Source organism: Balaenoptera physalus (assembly GCF_965194825.1).
Source record: "Balaenoptera physalus genome assembly, chromosome: 4".
Lineage (NCBI taxonomy): Eukaryota > Metazoa > Chordata > Mammalia > Artiodactyla > Balaenopteridae > Balaenoptera > Balaenoptera physalus.
The window spans coordinates 39257876-39278951 of NC_138891.1; the positions used below are offsets into that span (position 1 = coordinate 39257876).

At 39.4% G+C, this 21076-nt stretch overlaps 1 long non-coding RNA gene and 1 pseudogene across 2 annotated transcripts in view; one reads left to right on the forward strand and one right to left on the reverse strand.

The window, feature by feature from the left end:
- LOC309659755 overlaps positions 1-21076 on the reverse strand; it is a 353034-nt gene that overhangs the window by 269175 nt on the left and 62783 nt on the right. The window lies entirely within an intron of this gene.
- Positions 1938-16342, forward strand: LOC309659673 (cleavage and polyadenylation specificity factor subunit 6 pseudogene; annotated as a pseudogene). The gene has a single exon. The product of its transcript is annotated as a cleavage and polyadenylation specificity factor subunit 6 pseudogene (transcript).

Consider the following 21076-nt stretch of genomic DNA (forward strand, 5'->3'; position numbering starts at 1 on the left):
TACCACTTCCTCAACACAAGATGCCATTTTTATCAGTCATTCTTAACTAAAAGGGTGTGAAACATTTACCCCATATTGAAAGGCAAAAATCTGGTTGTAAATTTACCTACAATGGGGTCTTACTGTAAATCGAAGCCCAAAAAATGCTTAGGAAGGGGGTAAAGATCCCCTTCTCAACTTGAACAAATAAAGTGATAGTTAACGTCACACAGGTTAGAAAAAAACATTTTAGCAACTTATTGGAGCTCATAATTAGGACGACTGCCAGATCATAAAATATAGCTCACCGCCCTTGAGAATTTCTGCTTACAGATTAGTCTCCTCGCCTTAGACCCAAGGCTTCTCGCTCAAAGAAAGCTAGAGCAAAGCACTCTGAGCTCGTAGGATGAAAAGAACTTTAGAACTGCAGAGCTTTGTTTGGATTCTCCTTCAACCTTGTTATGCTTTTGCTGCCATATGATTCCACTTTGGACTGGTATCTGTCCCATCTTTCATGGATCCAGCATTGCCCCATTTCCAGCCTCCAGTCCTTCTAGAGACTCTGAGGTCTCCCCAGTGGGCCTTCTTCTGAAGTCACCTGATGTGCCAAACCAAGATGTTTCCAGTATCAGCCTTGATATGCAGCCCTAAATCTTTAACACATCTGTAAATAGTACTCTGAGCTTTCCGTCATTATTTTATTTTGTCTACAGGAAAGGGTAAGCACAGTGAATGTTGTTTTTGTGGGGTTTTTTAATATATTTGAAGTCTTTTCTATAGTAGCAAATAGTGTTCATGGTTTTATCCCTTCATGATTCTCCAAAATTTAAGCCATTAAGTCCCTTTGGAAATCAACTGCTCTTAATACCTGCTAGATTTTCTTTCATGGGAGTTAAGGTCAAAATCTGAATTCTAAATACAGAAAATCACCAGGTCAGTGAATTCTCAATGATATGTGGCATTTTCAGGCTCTCTGTTTTATCTGGTTCCATTCATACAATTTATTCACATATTCATTCACTCAACAAAGATTTATTGGGCAGCAGTGTTAAGGAATTGTGCGTTGTGGGTTGTAAATCCCCAGAGGGAATGATGTCCTCCCTGACCTTGATCAGTTTATGGCTTATTGGAGAAATAGACATGCAAAACATTACAACATAACATCCTGCTTAACTACAGAGAGGGCACTGGGTACCATGGGAGCAGAAACAGAGGCCTGAACTTTTGGGAGAGGCAATGGTGGGAGCAGAAAGGGGTCAGTTCAGCATTTCAGGAAAAAGAAATGCTTGAAGAACAAACAGATACTAAGCATGAGAAGAAGGGTAGAAAGGGCAAACCAGAAGAGAGAAGAGAAAGAATACATGCAAAGGCTCAAGGGTAAGGGGTTCCAAGTAGTTCTGTATTGCATGAGGAGCATGGCAGTAATGATGCTGGGCAGGTGGTCATGGGCCAGGTCAGAAAGTGTTCGATAGGCCATATAAGGGGTTTCGATTCCCTCTGGCAAGAGATAGGATCCCCTGGAGAATTTTGAGCTTGAAAATGACCCAAGGGGACCTTTGTGATAAAAATATCACTCTGATGGCTGAGTGGAGGTTGACTCGAAAGCAAGTGAGATTAAAGTCAAGGGAGCTCTAGTCCGTGAAAGAGAAGACAAGGCTGGAACCAAGGCAGCAGCAGTGGAATTGGAGAAGAGAGGCAAGAAAGGAGAGAGACTTGCGCAAACAAATAATTCAGGATTTTGAGTCGGGGGAGGGGGTAGTATTTCCATGCTCTGCAAATCAACTCAGTCTGATTGGAGTTCTTTTACCTCCCAGTTCTCCTCTTTCTCACAGGACACTTTAAGAGATGGGTCTCCATTGAAATGGTTCATTTGTCCAAAGATGGCCATCTTGTCATTGTTTTTTAAAATACACATCATTTTTTTGTCCTCATTCATCTGCATGAGTTAGCTTCCTTTATACCATCTTTATACCAGATAAACAGGCAAATTTTTAAAAGTTTGCGTATTCTTCAATCCTTGAAATACTTTAGAAAATTTGTTTTATTCCAGTGCAATGACTTTCAAATGTTGATAACCCAGTTAGGAAGTAGGAATGTTACTTGCCCTTTACACTCTTTTGTTACACTCTTTTGTATAAAGAAATCAAAACTGTGTGATCTCAGAACTGTGCCATCTCCTTGATCTCCCTAAAAAGGACAATTGTCATAAAATATATATTTTTTTCTTTTTTCAGTGTAGTTTAAAATTTTTTTTTCAGAAGTAATGGTAAACAAAGCACCAAATAAAGCAGGTGGCACATTAAGTTTAAACCCACTGAGAGCAGAAACAAGGTACAAATCTTGGAAGTAATGTGTTCAGTCTAGAATCATGGCAGCACATTATGAGTTAGATATATAAACCCAAGCTCAACAGCCTTGTACCAGTTCAGCTAGCACCCATCAGAAATTTTTTATCCCTGGAAAAATGGTGGTTGCAAGGAAGATGCATGGATTTAGAGAAAGATGCCTAATTATAATCCAGACCAAAGATCTTTTTATTAAAATTGAGCTTAAAAGAAAATTTTAAAGCTTGCCTTTGCTTTAAGCCAACTAAAACACATGCTAACTTTAATTTGCATTTTTATACAAATAGTTTTGGGTACAGAAATAGCATAATTTTGCATTGGCAAATTCTCTCTGTGTTCTTCTTTGATAATTTATTCTCTTGAAGGTATTTTTCAACTCTTACAATTTAACTTTTTTTAGAAGAGTAATTCTACCTTCCATACAAAAGACAGGCTTTCCATTTATAAGCCTGTTACCTAGAGGCACAATTAAAATGAAACATTAAATAGAAATAAAACATAATTCTTCGGCTCTTTTCATCCACCAGCTGGCTCATTTCATACACTCCCTCTTCAGTGAGTTCCAAATACATTAGTAGTTAGTCAATTACCTATTTGCATATCCTTCAAAATATAAAATTTAATTGTCTGAGTTCCAATTCAGGTAATCCTAAATGTTTTCATTTTATAAACAAAGCTTTTTTTGTGATTGTGAACTGGGACTTAGAACAAGTTTCATAGAACAAGTTTCATAATCAATGTTTTCTCCAGATAGATCTTTGCATCCCCCAATCTTTAAGAATTCCTTCGCCAAACCTTCCTGCTCTCTCTATGGCAGTGAGCCCATTGCAAAAATTCACCAATCACTGGAAGTTTCTCATTAGCATCTCAGAGAAGACTTTGAATTGTTTAGAATAAACTTAAAATTAAAATGTTCCCCTTTTTGTAGTGTAGGGAAGAATAATACTCATTGTTTTTATTTATTTTTATTATTAGGCATCTTGAGGTGCCTCTGATGAGATTGCACTGCATTGATTTAAATACGTAGTGTTGTGATAGCTGGTTATGATTTTCTGATGTTTTTCTGCAACTCTAACCATAAGTAATTTTGAACTAAATGAAAGTTAAGTACTAAAACATTTTGCCCAAAGGGAATTTGGATTCTCAATGTGCTTTTAATAACTGTTTGTAAAACATTTAGGAAAATCTATGGCAACACATTTAGGAAAAAAATCAAATTACTATTGCCTTAAGATGTTATTCTAGTGTCTAAATTTTATGAAACATCCTGTGTGGCCCAATTGTTGAACTAATCCAGTGAGTAGTACTTTAGAACATATTGTGTCTATAGAATCTAAATTTAATTTGTATAATATTTTTTAATAATACTTCTTTAAGAAATCTCTTTAAAACTCGCTGAAAATATTATGGATGGTGCAAAAGATGACTCATCAAATATTTCTGGAAAATTGCAAATCGAGTCTAATTAGAAAACATTAAAATTAATTAGTGGAATCAGATTAAAAACCATTAAACAACCACTTCTTTTAAAAAATGAAAAAGGATATAGAGGCCTTAAGACATCTGCAAAATCTAAAATAAAATATCATGGTGTACCCAAGGCCTAAGGTAAACAAACGAAATCTTCAGTGGACGTTGGGACAATGGGAAAGGGCTTTCTGGAAGGCTAAATCTGCCATTTGGTTGTGTAGATGTCAAGTTGAAATGTGACCTCAATTTCCATTTTCTCTCGCACGGTGAAATGGCTATGTACCTAATTTGGGAAAAATTCAAGCCATAACCTTCAACGTACAGCTCAGAATCTGCACTAAATGTGAATACTGGAATCACCTTTCATCCAGTACGGTGTCCTTGAACCTAAGCAGGAGATAACGAGCATTCTTTTTCTCACACTTGTAATCCCTCACCCAAAGCATCATTAGAATACAACCATCCCTTAATACAGTTGTAGTCATTTATTTTGCTATGTATGCGTGTCTTTATTTCCTTCTGTAGCCATTGCAAAAACTTGTAAAATTTGTAGTCCGTATCTATCAAGAAAGAAGTAAATTATGGTGATCTAAAACAGAAAGGCAGCTAAAGGGCTTTACTCTGAAAAGATCAGATTTTCTAAGTAACTGATATATCAGAACCATCCCCAGTGAGGATCTGACCAGAATTTTTATCCATCACTCATTAAATTATGACACTGCGTGACGTTATAAGCCCTGACCGAAACAGCATCATTATTAAAAGGTTTATTTTAAAAATGATTGGAAATATGGGTACTCTGTCTGTACTTCACACACTTTTATATTATTTGGATTTTTTTTAACAAGAATATATCAACTCAGTTTAACAGGAGTTCCTTTACCTCTCAGTTACATGGCACTTTCAAATGTTTGTCATGCCTAAGCGTTGTTAATTGTCGAAGGTGGGTGGTGGGCACATGTGGGTTCATTATACTATTCTCTCTGACCTTATGGATTATGGATTATTTGACAATATCCATAATAAAAGTTTTTTAGAGAATGTATCATTTTGGTAATTTAAGATATGCAGTTCTAGGGAAATAGGTTTTCTTCAATCCGTACAAGTTTATAATTTGATAGTATACAAGGTGTTAATCGTAATTCCTTACTTTGTTTTAGAACCTGAAACTTGTATGAAATGCTTCGTTTGACATGCTCTGTATGGAAGGAAAAATCAATAACGCAATAATGAAAATAAACTCCAAATAAAGTTGTTTACAAATATTGACATTTCATTGACTTGAAGCAGGTGTCTAAAAAATGTACCCTGGGGCCGGTTGAATTACCACCCAAGACGTTAAAATCTCTTAAAATTGACCACTTAGGGTGCAACTGCCCTTTCAACCATTACCATAAAATGCCTGATCTTGCTGGATTTTTTAAGCACTCACTCTTTCTAATAAGAAAAACTAACACTTCTTGAGTCCCGAATATGTAAGGAGTGTGCTAAGTGCTTCACAATCATTACCTCTTTTAATTCTTATAGAACCATGGGGTATTTTTATGCTCATTTTACAGAGGAGAAAACTGAGGTTAAAGGAGGATAAGAATGGAAGATCCCACAGCAAATTAGTGCCTGGGTTGGGATTGCCCACAGGCAGTCTGGCTCCAGAACCAATGCTCTTAGCCCAATCAAAAGAGGATAAACAAGATAAAAATAAACCCAAATTGTGTGTGGTAAAGTGAGGCCAGACAACCTTAATAAAATACGTTGAAAATAAATAATTAGCAGATGTGAAACACTCTGAAAAAAATATCATTTTAAAGTACTTCTAGGTAGATCATCCCTTTGATCCTAACACTATCACAGACAAGGGCAAGCCCCCAAATTGCAGCCAGGAAGGGCTAAGCTGGGAGCAGACTGGTTTATGAATATTTATCAAGGACAGAGTCTGAATGCTCACCCTGATCTTCTGAGTCCAAAACCAGATCTAATTCCACAACTTCCCAGCTACCTCTAAAGCATGGCTTTCAGGGTGTACTTTTTAACTTCGTGTTGTAATTATTTTGGCCTGTTTCTTCCTATATCTTTATAACCTTAAGTACTAAATTTTGAAAAATCTATTTTGGGGACAGGAAACTAGCCCCTCCGCCATTTTTGCATTTCCAAAGTCATTTGAGTTTCTGGTCTGGGGTAGGACTGGAACAAGAGTATTGCTTTAAAGCTCAGGAAGTGATTCTAATGGGTGCACAGGGTGCAGAAGTCCTGCTCCCAGAGGACTGCTGACACCCACCCTGCAAAGCTGAGTCACGTTGGGCCGGGCACCATGCAGAACACAGAGAAACTCATCTCACAGGCACTCACTTCAGGCCAAGGGAACAAAACACTCAAGGTATAAAAATAAAAGAGCAGAACACTAGCAAAAGTAAATCTGCTCTCTTAACTAAGGGAATACAGGATCTCCTCCAAGTCCTCCATACTATGGAGAGTATATAGGAGATGGTGAGCACTTCTAGATGCCTGGAGGTAGATGCTTACAGGTGTGACTATAATGTCATTAAACTCTAATTATAGAGTTTATTAATTCCGAACAGATATACCTTGTGGTCCTAAAAGCTGCTTGTTCTACTCTGCGACATGGGAAACCAGAGCATTTGTAATAAAAACATGAACAGCTATGAAGAATAGATTGCCAAAGGGGATTAATCTTTGAATCCACACCAGCATCATTTCTTGGCTATTTGTCACTAAGAATTGGTCAGCAATGAGATTTGATACAAGTGAAAATATCTGCAGTACTAGCCCAACCAGCTAAAGGAACAAGTTGGGAAGAAAAGTAATAAGAGGGTAAAAAGGAAGGAAGTGGGCATTGAAAAGGGAGGACGTATACCCATTAGGAAGGCTGTAATCAAAAGATGGACATCCCAAGTGTTGGTGAGGATGCAGAGAATTTGGAACCCTCATACATCACTGGTGGGAATGCGAAATGGCACAGCAGCTTTAGAAAACAGTTTGATGGTTTCTTAAAAAGTTAAACATACACTAACTACATGACCCCACAATTCTACTCCTAGGAATACATGCAAAGAAATGAAAACATTTGTCAGCACAAAGCTGAGAAATGAATATTCATAGTGAAACTATTAATAAGAGCCAAAAAGTGAAAGCAATCCAAGTACCCAGTACCTGGTAAGTGATAAACAAAATGTGTGCTTTGGACTGAATGTCTATGTCCCCCCAGAATTCATGTGTTGAAACCAAATCCCCAGTGTGTTGGTGTTTGGAGGTGCGGTCTTTGGGAGGTGATTAGGTCATGAAGGTAGAGCTGTCATGAATAGGATCAGTGCCCTTATAAAACAGACCCCACAGAGATCCCTCACCCCTCATGACATGTGAGGGTGCAGCAAAAAGACAGCCATCTATGAACAAGGAAGTGGGTCTCACCAGACACAAAATCTGCCAGCATCTTGATCTTGGACTTCCCAGCCTCCAGAACTGTGAGAAATAAATTTATGTTGTTTATAAGCCACCCAGTCTGTGGTATTTTTTTATAGCAGCCCTAACAGACAAAGACAATATGCTATATTCATATAATGGAGTACTATTAGGCAACATAAAGGAATGAACAATTGATACACATGCGTGGATGGATCTCAGAAGCATTATGTCAAGTGGAAGAAGCCAGACTCAAAAGACAACATATAGTTTAATTGCATTCACATGAAATTTCTAGAAAAGGCAAAACTGTAGAGACAGAAAGCAGATGAGTGGTTGCCTGAGGCTGGGAGTAGGATCAGGAATCAACTATAGACAAACACAGGGAACTTTTTGAAGTGAAAGAAGTATTTCAAACTTGGATCGTGATGATGATTGCACAATTGCAGAAATTTACTAAAAATCGCTGAATTATCCATTTACAATGAGTGAATTGTACAGTATATAAATTATCCCTCAATAAAGCTGTTAAAAGTAAAAAATAAATAAATGAAGGTAAGAGAAGAAGTGAAGGATAGAAAGTATGGAAACAATAGGAGCATTCATGGAATAGGAGAAAAGAAAGACATGCACAAATTCACAAAGAAGCCATATCACCACAGACTGTGGACGTAGGCATAATGCTTCCTTGCCTTCTGTGTTTTATCCTTTATGTTAAGATTTTAGACAGAGATCTGCTGCTACCGCTGCGGGCAGACCTGCAGGAGGCAGCGGGTGGAGGCAGCCTAGGCCGAGAGAAGATAGCGGATGGTGTGGACCACACAGACATTTACGTGGATGTGGGCGAAGAGTTCAACTAGGAAGATGAATGTGGTGGGCATGATCAGATAGATTTGTATGATGATGTCATCTCTCCATCTGCAAATAATGGAGATGCCCCAGAAGATCAGGATTATATGGATACTCTCCCACCAACTGTTGGTGATGATGTGGGTAAAGGAGCAGCACCAAATGTTGTCTATACATATACTGGAAAGAGAATTGCATTGTATATTGGAAATCTAACATGGTGGACAACAGATGAAGACTTAACTGAAGCAGTTCATTCTTTGGGAGTAACTGATATTTTGGAGATAAAATTTTTTGAAAATCAGGCAAATGGCCAGTCAGAGGGGTTTGCCCTTCTTGGTGTTGGATCTGAAGCATCCTCAAAAAAGTTAATGGATCTGTTGCCTAAAGGAGAACTTCATGGTCAGAATCCTGTTGTAACTCCATGCAATAAACAGTTCCTGAGTCAATCTGAAATGCAGTCCAGGAAAACTACACAATCAGGACAAATGTCTAGGGAAGGTAAAGCTGGTCCTCTGGGAGGCAGTTCACGTGCAGCATTTCCACAAGGTGGCAGAGGACAGGCCTGTTTTACAGGGGCTGTTCCTAGTGGGGACAGATTTCTTGGACCAGCAGGACCAAGAGGGTCACCTCCACCTTTTCCAGCTGGACAGACTCCACCGCGTCCAACCTTGGGTCCTCCAGGCCCACCCGGTCCACCAGGTCCTCCACCTCCTGGTCAGGTTCTGCCTCCTCCTTTAGCTGGGCCTCCTAATCGAGGAGATTGCCCTCCACCACCAGTTCTTTTTCCTGGACAACCTTTTGGGCAGCCTCTATTGGGTCGGCTTACTCCTGCTCCTCCACCTCCAGTTCCAGGCTACGGCCCCCCTCCTGGTCCACCACCTCCACAACAGGGACCACCTCCACTTCCAGGCCCCTTTCCGCCTCACCTACCTGGCCCTCTTGGGCCACCCCTTATGCTCGCTCCTCCTCCGTATCTTCCTGGACCTCCTCCAGGTGCCCCACCACCAGCTCCACATGTGAACCCGGCTTTCTTTCCTCTACCAACAAACAGCGGCATGCCTACACTACATAGCTGGGGGCCACCACCAACAGATCCATGTGGCCAGCCTCCACCATATGATAGGGGTGACTGTGGGCTTCCTGGAAGGAAAATGGATACTGCAAGAACACCATTGAGTGAAGCTGAGTTTGAAGAAATCATGAATAGAAATAGGGCAATCTCAAGCAGTGCTATTTCAAGACCTGTGTCTGATGCCAGTGCTGGTGATTATGGGAGTGCTATTGAGACATTGGTAACTGCAATTTCTTTAATTAAACAATCCAAAGTATCTGCTGATGATCATTGCAAAGTTCTTATTAGCTCTTTGCAAGATTGCCTTCATGGAACTGAATCCCAGTCTTATGGTTCTGGATCAAGACGTGAACGATCAAGAGAAAGGGATCATAGTAGATCACGAGAAAAGAGTCGGCGTCGTAAATTCCACAGTGGAGATCATCATGATGATTATTACAGAGAGAGAAGCAGAGAACGAGAGAGACACCGGGACCGGGACCGGGACCGGGACCGAGAGCGTGACCGAGAGCACGAGTATCTTCATCGTTAGAAGCTGAAGGAAGAAGAGCAACTTCCAAGACAAAACAGTCTTCATGGGGGAAAAATGATGCTTGTCCAGCAGCTCGCTTCTTGTGATTGAACTGAACCTGTAAGGATTCATGGATAAAATGAACAGGAATAGATCTGAATAAAGCAAATCTGCATAAATGGTAACCAGTAGCTCTACTCTTATTTTTTATGTTGCTTACCTGTTTTATATGAAGGAAACCTGTGTGATTTAAAAAGTTATAGCTTTTGCAACTTTATCACTGGTTATATACATTTAGCCATTATAATGGGCACGCAATTGAAAAAAACCCTCAAGTAAATGCTTGTTTTATGGTAGTTTGTTCTTGTTAAAAATGTACATATGATAATGACTGTAAACAGCACCACTTTGATTACAATAGATGTCGTGTTGTAATAAACTGTTTAATGGGGAAAAAATATTTTAGACAAATTGCACACTACCAGAGTTTACAAAATTTTAGAAATATTTGGTATGAACACCATAATTTCAAATGCTCTAACAGCTCAAGAAAATAGGTGCAGTAGAATACCGCATATATATCTGCCACTGCTTCTTTGTATGTTACCTTTCCTTGAGCATTTGGCTTCTTGATTTAACTCATACATATTATATTACTTTTGCACCAAATGAATTATGCCAATGTTTTATGCCATTTTCAGTAGCTTGCAGTACCTATGGAGGCAAGTTGAATCACTTTGCTGTACACCTGAAACTAACACAATATTGTAAATCAACTATAGTTCAACTTAAAAAAGATAATAGTTATAATTCCCTGTGCTGTACAATATATCCTTGTTGCTTATCAATCTTATACATAGTAGTTTGTACCTCTTAATCCCATACCCATAACATGCCCCTCCCTCCTTCCCTCTCCCCACTGGTAACAACAAGTTTTATTTATTTATTTGTTTGTTTGTTTGTTTACATCTTTATTGGAGTATAATTGCTTTACAATGGTGTGTTAGTTTCTGCTGTATAACAAAGTGAATCAGCCACATACATACATATATCCCCATATCCCATCCCTCTTGCGTCTCCCTCCCACCCTCCCTATCCCAACCCTCTAGGTGGTCACAAAGCACTGAGCTGATCTCCCTGTGCTATGCAGCTGCTTCCCACTATCTGTTTTACAGTTGGTAGTGTATATATGTCAATGCTACTCTCTCACTTCACCCCAGCTTAACCTTCTCCCTCCCCATGTCCTCAAGTCCATTCTCTACATCTGCGTCTTTATTCCTGTCCTGCCCCTAAGTTCATCAGAACCATTTGTTTTAGATCCCATATATATGTTAGCATATGGTATTTGTTTTCCTCTTTCTGACTTACTTCACTCTGTATGACAGACTCTAGGTCCATCCACCTCACTACAAATAACTCAGTTTCCTTTCTTTTTATGGTTGAGTAATATTCCATTGTATATATGTGCCACATCTTCTTTATCCATTCATCTGTCAATGGACACTTAGGTTGCTTCCATGTCCTGGCTATTGTAAATAGAGCTGCAATGAACATTGTGGTACATGTCTCTTTTGGATTATGGTTTTCTCTGGGAATATGCCCAGTAGTGGGATTGCTGGGTCAGATGGTAATTCTATTTTTAGTTTTTTAAGGAACCTCCATACTGTTCTCCATAGTGGCTGTATCAATTTACATTCCCACCAACAGTGCAAGAGGGTTCCCTTTTCTCCACACCCTCTCCAGCATTTATGGTTTGTGGATTCTTTGATGATGGCCATTCTGACCAGTGTGAGGTGATACCTCATTGTGGTTTTGATTTGCATTTCTCTAATGATTAGAGATGATGAGCATCCTTTCACGTGTTTGTTGGCAATCTGTATATCTTCTTTGGAGAAATGTCTATTTAGGTCTTCTGCTCATTTTTGGATTGGGTTGTTTGTTTTTCTGATATTGAGCTGCATGAACTGCTTGTATATTTTGAAGATTAATCCTTTGTCAGTTGCTTCATTAGCAAATATTTCTCCCATTCTGAGCGTTGTCTTTTCGTCTGTTTATGGTTTCCTTCGCTGAAGCTTTTAAGTTCCATTAGGTCCCATTTGTTTATTATTTATTTTATTTCCATTTCTCTAGGAGGTGGGTCAAAAAGGATCTTGTTGTGATTTATGTCAGAGTGTTCTGCCTATGTTTTCCTCTAAGAGTTTTACAGTATCTGTCCTTACGTCTTACGTCTTTAATGCATTTGAGTTTATTTTTGCGTATGGTGTTAGGGAGTGTTCTAATCTCATTCTTTTACATGTAGCTGTCCAGTTTTCCCAGCACCACTTATTGAAGAGGCTGTCTTTTCTCCATTGTATATTCTTGCCTCCTTTGTCAAAGATAAGGTCACCATATATGCATGGGTTTATCTCTGGGCTTTCTATCCTGTTCCATTGATCTATATTTCTGTTTCTGTGCCAGTACCATACTGTCTTGATTACTGTAGCCTTGTAGTGTAGTCTGAAGTCCTGGAGCCTGATTTCTCCAGCTCCGTTTTTCTTTCTCAAGATTGCTTTGGCTATTTGGGGTCTTTTGTGTTTCCATGCAAATTGTGAAATTTTTTGTTCTAGTTCTGTGAAAAATACCATTGGTAGTTTGATAGGGATTTCATTGAATTAGGGATTACTTTGGGTAGTATAATCATTTTCACAATGTTGATTCTTCCAATCCAAGAACATGGTATATCTCTCCATCTGTTTGTATCGTCTTGGATTTCTTTCATCAGTGTCTTATAGTTTTCTACATACAGGTCTTTTGCCACCTAAGGTAGGCTTATTCCTAGTTATTTTATTCTTTTTGTTGCAATGGTAAATGGGAGTGTTTCCTTAATTTCTCCTTCTGATTTTTCATTGCTAGTGTATAGGAATGCAAGAGATTTCTGTGCATTAATTATGCATCCTGCTAATTTACCAAATTCATTGATTAGCCCTAGTCATTTTCTGGTAGCATCTTTAGGATTCTCTATGTATAGTATCATGTCATCTGCAAACAGTGACAGCTTTACTTCTTCTTTTCCAATTTGGATTCTTTTATTTCTTTTTCTTCTCTAATTGCTGTGGCTAAAACTTCCAAAACTATGTTGAATGATAGTGGTGACAGTGGGCACCCTTGGCTTGTTCCTGATCTTAGAGGAAATGGTTTCAGTTTTTCACCATTGAGAATGATGTTGGCTGTGGGTTTGTCATATATGGCTTTTATTATATTGAGGTAGGTTCCCTCTATGCCCACTTTCTGGAGAATTTTTATCATAAATGGGTGTTGAATTTTGTCAAAAGCTTTTTCTGCATCTATTGAGATTATCGTATGGTTTTTATCCTTCAATTTGTTAATATGGTGTATCACATTGATTGATTTGTGTATACTGAAGAATGCTTGCATTCCTGGGATAAACCCCACTTGACCATGGTGTGTCAGCCTTTTAACGTGCTGCTAGATTCTGTTTGCTAGTATTTTGTTGAAGATTTTTGAATCTATGTTCATCAGTGATATTGGCCTGTAAGTTTCTTTTTTTGTGACATCTTTGTCTGGTTTTAGTATCAGGGTGATGGTGGCCTAGTAGATTGAGTTTGGGAGTGTACCTCCCTCTGCTATATTTTGGAAGAGTTTGAGAAGATAGGTGTTAGCTCTTATCTAAATGTTTGAGAGAATTTGCCTGTGAAGCCATCTGGCCCTGGGCTTTTGTTTGTTGGATGATTTTTAATCACAGCTTCAATTTCATTGCTTGTGATTGGTCTGTTCATGTTTTCTATTTCTTCCTGGTTCAGTCTTGGAAGGTTGTACTTTTCTAAGGATTTGTCCATTTCTTCCAGGTTGTCCATTTTAGTGGCATATAATTGCTTGTGGTAGTCTCTCATGATGCTTTGTATTTCTGCAGTGTCAGTTGTTACTTCTCCTTTTTCATTTCTAATTCTGTTGATTTGAGTCTTCTTCTTTTTTTTCCTGATGAGTCTGGCTAATGGTTTATCAATTTTGTTTATCTTCTCAAAGAACCAGCTTTTAGTTTTATTGATCTTTGCTATTGTTTCCTTCATTTCTTTTTCATTTATTTCTGATCAGATCTTTATGAATTCTTTCCTTCTGCTAACTTTGGGGGTTTTTTGTTCTTTCTCTAATTGCTTTATGTGTACGTTTGGTTGTTTATTTGAGATGTTTCTTGTTTCTTGAGGTAGAATTGTATTGCTATAAACTTCCCTCCTAGAACTGCTTTTGCTGCATCCCATAGATTTTGCGTTGTTGTGTTTTCATTGTCTTTTGTTTCTCAGTATTTTTTGATCTCCTCTTTGATTTCTTCAGTGATCTCTTGGTGATTTCGTAGTGTATTGTTTAGCCTCCATGTGTTTGTATGTTTTACAGTTTTTTTCCTGTAATTGATATGTAGTCTCATAGTGTTGTGGTTGGAAAAGATGCTTGATAGGATTTCAATTTTCTTAAATTTACCAAGGCTTGATTTTTGACCCAAGATGTGATCTATCCTGAAGAATGTTCCATGAGCACTTGAGAAGAAAGTGTATTCTGTTGTTTTTGGATGGAATGTCCTATAAATATCAATTAAGTCCATCTGGTCTAATGAGTCATTTAAAGCTTGTGCTTCCTTATTTATTTTCATTTTGGATGATCTGTCCATTGGTAAAAGTGGGGTGTTAAAGTCCCTTAATATGATTGTGTTACTGCCGATTTCCCCTTTTATGACTGTTAGCATTTGCCTTATGTATTAAGGTGTCCCTAAGTTTGGTGCATAAATTTTTACAATTGTTATCTTCTTGGATCAATCCCTTGATCATTATGTAGTGTCCTTCTTTGTCTCTTGTAATAGTATTTATTTTAAAGTCTATTTTGTCTGATATGAGTATTGCTACTCCAGCTTTCTTTTGATTTCCATTTGCATGGAATATCTTTTTCCATCCCCTCACTTTCAATCTGTATGTGTCCCTAGGTCTGAAGTGGGTCTCGTGTGTGTGTGTATATGTATATATACACACACACACACATATATACATAAATATACACATATATATACACATATATATACAGATATATACATATATATATGTACACACACATACACAAGTATATATATGGCGCTTGTTTTGTTTTGTATTTGTTCAGCCAGTCTGTGTTTTTTGGTTGGAGCATTTAATCCATTTACATTTAAGGTAATTATCGATATGTATGTTCCTATTACCATTTTCTTAATTGTTTGGGGTTTGTTTTTGTAGGTCTTTTCCTTCTCTTGTGTTCCTTCCTAAAGAAGTTCCTTTAGCATTTGTTGTGAAGCTGGTTTTGTGGTGCTGAATTCTCTTAACTTTTGCTGGTCTGTAAAGGTTTTAATTTCTCCGTCAAATCTGAATGACATCCTTGCTGGGTAGAGTAATCTTGGTTGTAGGTTTTTCCCTTTCATCACTTTAAATATGTCCTGCCACTCTCTTCTGGCTTGCAGAGTTTCTGCTGAAAGATCAGCTGTTAACCTTATTGGGATTCCCTTGTATGTTATTTGTTTCTTTTCCCTTGCTACTTTATTATTTTTTCTTTGCTTTTAATTTTTGATAGTTTGATTAATGTGTCTTGGCATGTTCCTCCTTGGATTTATCCTGTATGGGACTCTCTGCACTTCCTGGACTTGATTGACTATTTCCTTTCCCATGTTAGGGAAGTTTTCAACAATAATCTCTTCAAATATTTTCTCAGACTCTTTCTTTTTCTCTTCTTCTTCTGGAACCCCTATAATTCAAATGTTGCTGTGTTTAGTGTTGTCCCGGAGGTCTCTAAGACTGTTCTCAAGTCTTTACATTCTTTTTTCTTTATTCTGTTCTGCGGCAGTTATTTCCACTATTTTATCTTCCAGGTCACTTATCCATTCTTCCGCCTCAGTTATTCTGCTATTGAATCCTTCTAGAATATTTTTAATTTCACTTATTGTGTTGTTCATCATTGTTTGTTTGCTCTTTATTTCTTCTAGGTCCTTGTTAAATGTTTCATGTATTTTCTCCATTCTATTTCTGAGATTTTGGATCATCTTTACTATCATCACTCTGAATTCTTTTTCTGGTACACTGCCTATTTCCTCTTCATTTGTTTGGTCTGGGGGGTTTTTACCTTGCTCCTTCATCTGCTGCATATTTCTCTGTGTCTCATTTTGTTTAACTTACTGTGTTTGGAGTCTCCTTTTCACAGGCTGCAGGCTCATAGTTTCCATTATTTTTGGTGTCTGCCCCCAGTGGATGAGGTTGGTTCAGTGGCTTGTGTAGGCTCTCTGGTGGAGAGAATTGGTGCCTGTGTCCTGGTGGGTGGGGCTGACTCTTGTCCTTCTGGTGGGCAGGGCCGCATCCGGTGGTGTGTTTTGGGGTGTCTGTGAACTTAGTATGACTTTAGGCAGCCTCTCTACTAATGGGTGGGGTTGTGTTCCTGTCTTGCTAGTTGTTTGGCATGGGGTGTCCAACACTGGAGCTTGCTGGCCATTGGGTGGAGCTGGGTCTTAGTGTTGAGATGGAGATCTTTGGGGAGCTCTCACTGATTGATATTATGTGGGGCTGGGAGGTCTCTGGTGGTCCAATGTCCTGGACTTGGCTCTCCCACCTCGGAGGCTCAGGCCTGACACCTGGCCGGAGCACCAAGACCCTGCCAGCCACATGGCTCGGAAGAAAAGGAAGAAAAAAAAAAGAACAGATAGAACCCCAAACCAAATGGTAAAAGCAAAATTTAATAGACAAAGAAACATACACACACACACTCATAAAAAGAAAACAAACAACTAAAAAAAAAAAAAAAACGAACAGAGAGAACCCTAGGACAAATGGAAAAAGCAAACCTAAACAGACAAAATCACACAAAGAAACATACACATACACACTCACGAAAAGAGAAAAAAATAATAAAAATAATAATAAAATAAAATAAATAATAAAAATTAAAAAAAAAGGAAGTGAGCAACTAAACCAATAAACAAATCCACCAATGATAACAAACACTAAAAAGTAAACTAAGATAAACATAAAACCAGAAACAAATCAGGCACAGAAAGCAAATCCCAAGTCTACAGTTGCTCCCAAAGTCTACCGCCTCAATTTTGGGAACATTCATTGTCTATTCAGGTATTCCACAGATGCAGGGTTTATCAAGTTGATTGTGGGGATTTAATCTGCTGCTCCTGAGGCTGCTGAGAGACATTTCCATTTCTCTTCTTTGTTTGCACAGCTCCTGGGGTTCAGCTTTTGTTTTGTCCCCATCTCTGCGTGTAGGCCACCCTCAGGCATCTGTTCCCCACCCAGACAGGAGGAGGCTAAAGCAGCAGCTGATTAGGGCTCTCTTGCTCACTCAGGCCGGGGAGAGGGAAGGTTACAGTAGTCATAATTGGAACGCGGGACAAGCCTGCAGTGGCAGAGGCTGGCATGACTTTGCAAAAGCCTGAGACATGCCGTGTGTTCTCCTGGTGAAGTTGTCCCTGGATCACAGGACCCTGGCAGTGGCGGGCTACACAGGCTCCCAGGGGGCTGTGGGTAGTGACACTTGCACACAGGATTCTTGGTGGCAGCAGCAACAGCATTAACAGTCTAGGGTCCGAGCTGGTAGCCAAGGCTCATGCCCGTCTCTGGAGCTCGCTCAGGTGGTGCTCTACCTTCTGTGAGCACGTGGAATAGGAATCCCCTCTCTTCATGCACCCCAAAACAGTGGTCTCTTGCCTCTCCAGCAGGTCCAGACTTTTTCCCGGACTCCCTCCCGGCTAGCTGTGGCACACTAGCCCCCTTCCAGCTGTCTGCATGCAGCCAACCTCAGTCCTCTCCCTGGGGTCTGACCTCCAAAGCCTGAGCCTCAGCTCCCAGCCCCCACCCCTCCCGGCGGGTGAGAAGACAAGGGTCTCGGGCTGGTGAGTGCTGGTCAGCACTGATCCTCTGTGCAGGAATCTCTCCACTTTGCTCTCTGCACCCCTGTTGCTGTGCTCTCCTCCATGGCTCTGAAGCTTCCCCCCAACACCCACCCCTCATCCCCACCAGTGAAGGGGCTCCCTAATGTGTAGAAACTTTTCCTCCTTCACAGCTCCCTCCCAGAGGTGCATGTTCCATCTGTGTTCTTTTGTCTCTGTTTTTTCTTTTTTCTTTTGCCCTACCCAGGTACGTGGGGAGTTTCTTGCCTTTTGGGAAGTCTGAGGTCTTCTGCCAGTGTTCAGTAGGTGTTCTGTAGGAATTGTTCAACATGTAGATGTATTTTTGATGTATTTGTGGGGAGGAAGGTGATCTCCACATCTTACTACTCTGCCATCTTTAAGGTCTCTCCACTAGTTTGTTTTAGATAGAAGAATATCTCAGTAACTGATATTTGATACCAGTCATATTGGAAAATTTGTTTGTCATTTACTGAAAGTGTAACACTATGTTCTATGTGCCACTGACCCAAGGACTTTCACAGAGAAATAAATTGGAAATGTAAATTTTTTAAAAAGAAGAGTAGGGGAATAAACAGTTATCTTAAAAGTTTTTCAGTGGTAAGGCTAGGAGGTCTTTGGAATGTTTGGCTAAATTCCAGTGTACACCCATGTTGCATTCTGCAGAGATTCCAGCAGCTGAAAGGTGTACCATCCATGCTGTGTGTGTCTACTCATTCAGCGACTGCTTGATGCCGATAGGACAGGGATTCTCCACGTCAGCACTATGGACATTTGGGGTCAGATTATTCCTTGCTGTGTAGGCTGTGTAGCAGCATCCGTGGTCACTACCCAGCAGATGTTAGTAGTCACTCCCTCTCCCCCAACCTCCATTTGTGAATTGTGACAACCAAAATTGTTAATATCCCCCATGGGACAAAATCACCTCCAGCTGAAAAACTGCTCGAGGGAATCCCCAGTCTGAACGTGTGGACCCCCAAACACTGCAATCATGGCTAAACTGTGGGTAAAGAGGATGCATCCAGTGCATTCCAGGGTCTCTACAGAAAGGTATGAGCCCAGGGGTAAACTTCTAATATAATCTAAAAGTATTTAAACACCCTGGGGGAGTACAGGGTATCAAATCCTACAGCAGTTGCCTAATTATCATACCTTCCTTATAAACACATCTGAAATACTGGAATTTAGCTCTTGTCGGGTCTCTAAAGTACCCATGAACTCTCAAGCAGCAAAGGTACAAACATCCATAGCAATGACTTAAAAAAGGAAACAAGCGCCACATTTTAGCAATTGACAGATAAGTGTTCCAATCTATCCTATATATCTGTTACTAGATATTGTTCAATCTAGCTGAGGTTTTCTTTCTTTCTTTCTTTTTTAGAGAAATCTGATCAAGGGGTACAAATGGTTAAAAAATTAAATTAAAGGATTTGACAAAAGAAACATGTGAAACCGAGTAGCTTAGCAGACAAATGAAAGCCCCTGTCTCATGGGAGAAAATGGGCTTTTGTTTCACTCACCCAAGCTTAACACACAGACATTTAAGAAAATCTGTCCCCAAATGGCCATTTCTCTCCTCATGACAAAGATCCTAAATATTTTTTGTTTGTGGGAAAAAAAATACTCTATTAACAAAAAACAGTTGTAGACATTTTGTGATTCTTTTTAGAAAAAATAACCAGACACATAGTCTAATTCACAGCAGCTGAAATTTCGTTTACTAACTAACCACACTAATGAGCAGCTGCCCAGGGACTTCTAATTAGATTCACTGTATTTCTGTCACTGACATTAATTTCCTTACTTCAGCTTCTAGAAAAAGTTTGATGTTTTCTGGATTTCTTAAGCAGGAAAAATTTAAGGATTTTAACAGTTTTTAATGAATCCTAATTTTTAACCACTGCAGTTTGATGGCATAATATTTCTGAACTGAAAAAGCACAGTGTTGGCATTCTTATATATGTTAATACTCATTTTATCAAGATGGCTGGTAAGCTTGTATTTGAAACTGTTGATCAGTATACTATTTTTTGCTCTTTATGTATACTCTGGGGTTAGGTCCAAAGATTAAGTCCATATAATTACCAAGTTATATTCTCCAAATCAAAGGACTTTCAAAAGATTGGCTTCCAACTAGTTTTCTACTTGCTCATTCCACAGTTGAAAACAAAATGTTGTTTTACTACCATTTTATTATAATTATATTACACTGAACTTCCTCACCATGAAATTGAAAGGTGTACTTTTCAAATGAATCTTCTGTGCATCTTCTGTTACATGATTGAACAAATAATCACAGTGCAAGCACCGCCTAGTTTATAAACACCAGATTTACAAAGAACCCATACATTTAAATGGCCACAACTGCCCTACCCAACACCCAGGCCATGTGCCATCCCCACTCAAGAAGCCATTGTGGAAAAGCTCAGTACTTTCAGAAAAAACGTGGAATCCTAAATAGTAGGCATAAAGAGATGACCCAGCATAGAGCCTATGTGGTGTCCGCTCCCTTCTTTAAAGTATCTTCCAACACACAAGGCCAGAAGTTCTGTATATCTCTTTATCACAGTGTCTAATATTCTTCAAATTACAAATCTCTTTGAATTAACAAGCTTCTTTAAAATGCAAATGACTCCCAGAGAGGTAATTATGTTCTTTAATTAATTAAGGCAGATTGCGTTGCTCTTAATACCTAACTAAAGTTATCCAAAATGAAGGATAACCAGGCAGTAGTAGCAGCTGAGCAGTAGGAGTGGCACAAGGAGAAGCTGTCATGAAGGCTGTGGTCGTGGCAGCAGCAAACACTGACTCTGTGCCAGGCCCTGTGCTAAGAACTCTGTGTGGATCACCTCATTTCACCCTCTCAAGACCTCTGGGAAAGAATTTCAGGGAGGCAAAGTAGTGGTTCTCAAAGTATGCTCCCTGGGCCAGCAGCATCAGTGTCACCTGGGAATGCTGTTACAAATGCAAGTTGTTACAAATGCAAGTTCTAAGGCTCCACCACAGACCTGCTGAATCAGAAACTGTGGGCATGGGCCCAGAAGTCTTTGTTTTAACAAACCCTTCAGGCACTTCTGATGCATTCTAAAGTTTGAGAATCACTGGGGTACAGATTTGTAGAAAAAGGCCACACACAAAAGCAAATGTGAATGCATGCACACACTCACATACACACACACTAAATTAGAGTTTCCAACATATTTCTAAAAGAATACAGAGTCTAAGCAGAAGAGAGTTGGTTCCACAGAGCTGGGGCAGACTGCACATCCCACAATTTGCTTCCCAAGGCCCTGGAATCCCCAACAGCGATTAACGATGTCTTGCAAGTCAGATCCAATGAGTTAACTTCATGCTGTACAACAGTCCACTCTTTCAAAAGAACTCAGACAACCTCTCTGTTACTAAGGGAGATGGTGGGTGATGGCTGACCTTTCCTGGTTCTTGGGATAAACTCAGAGACCGCATTCTCAAAACGAAGAGGAAAAGCCAAGTCAGCCCTCACAGGCTTACTCATGTGA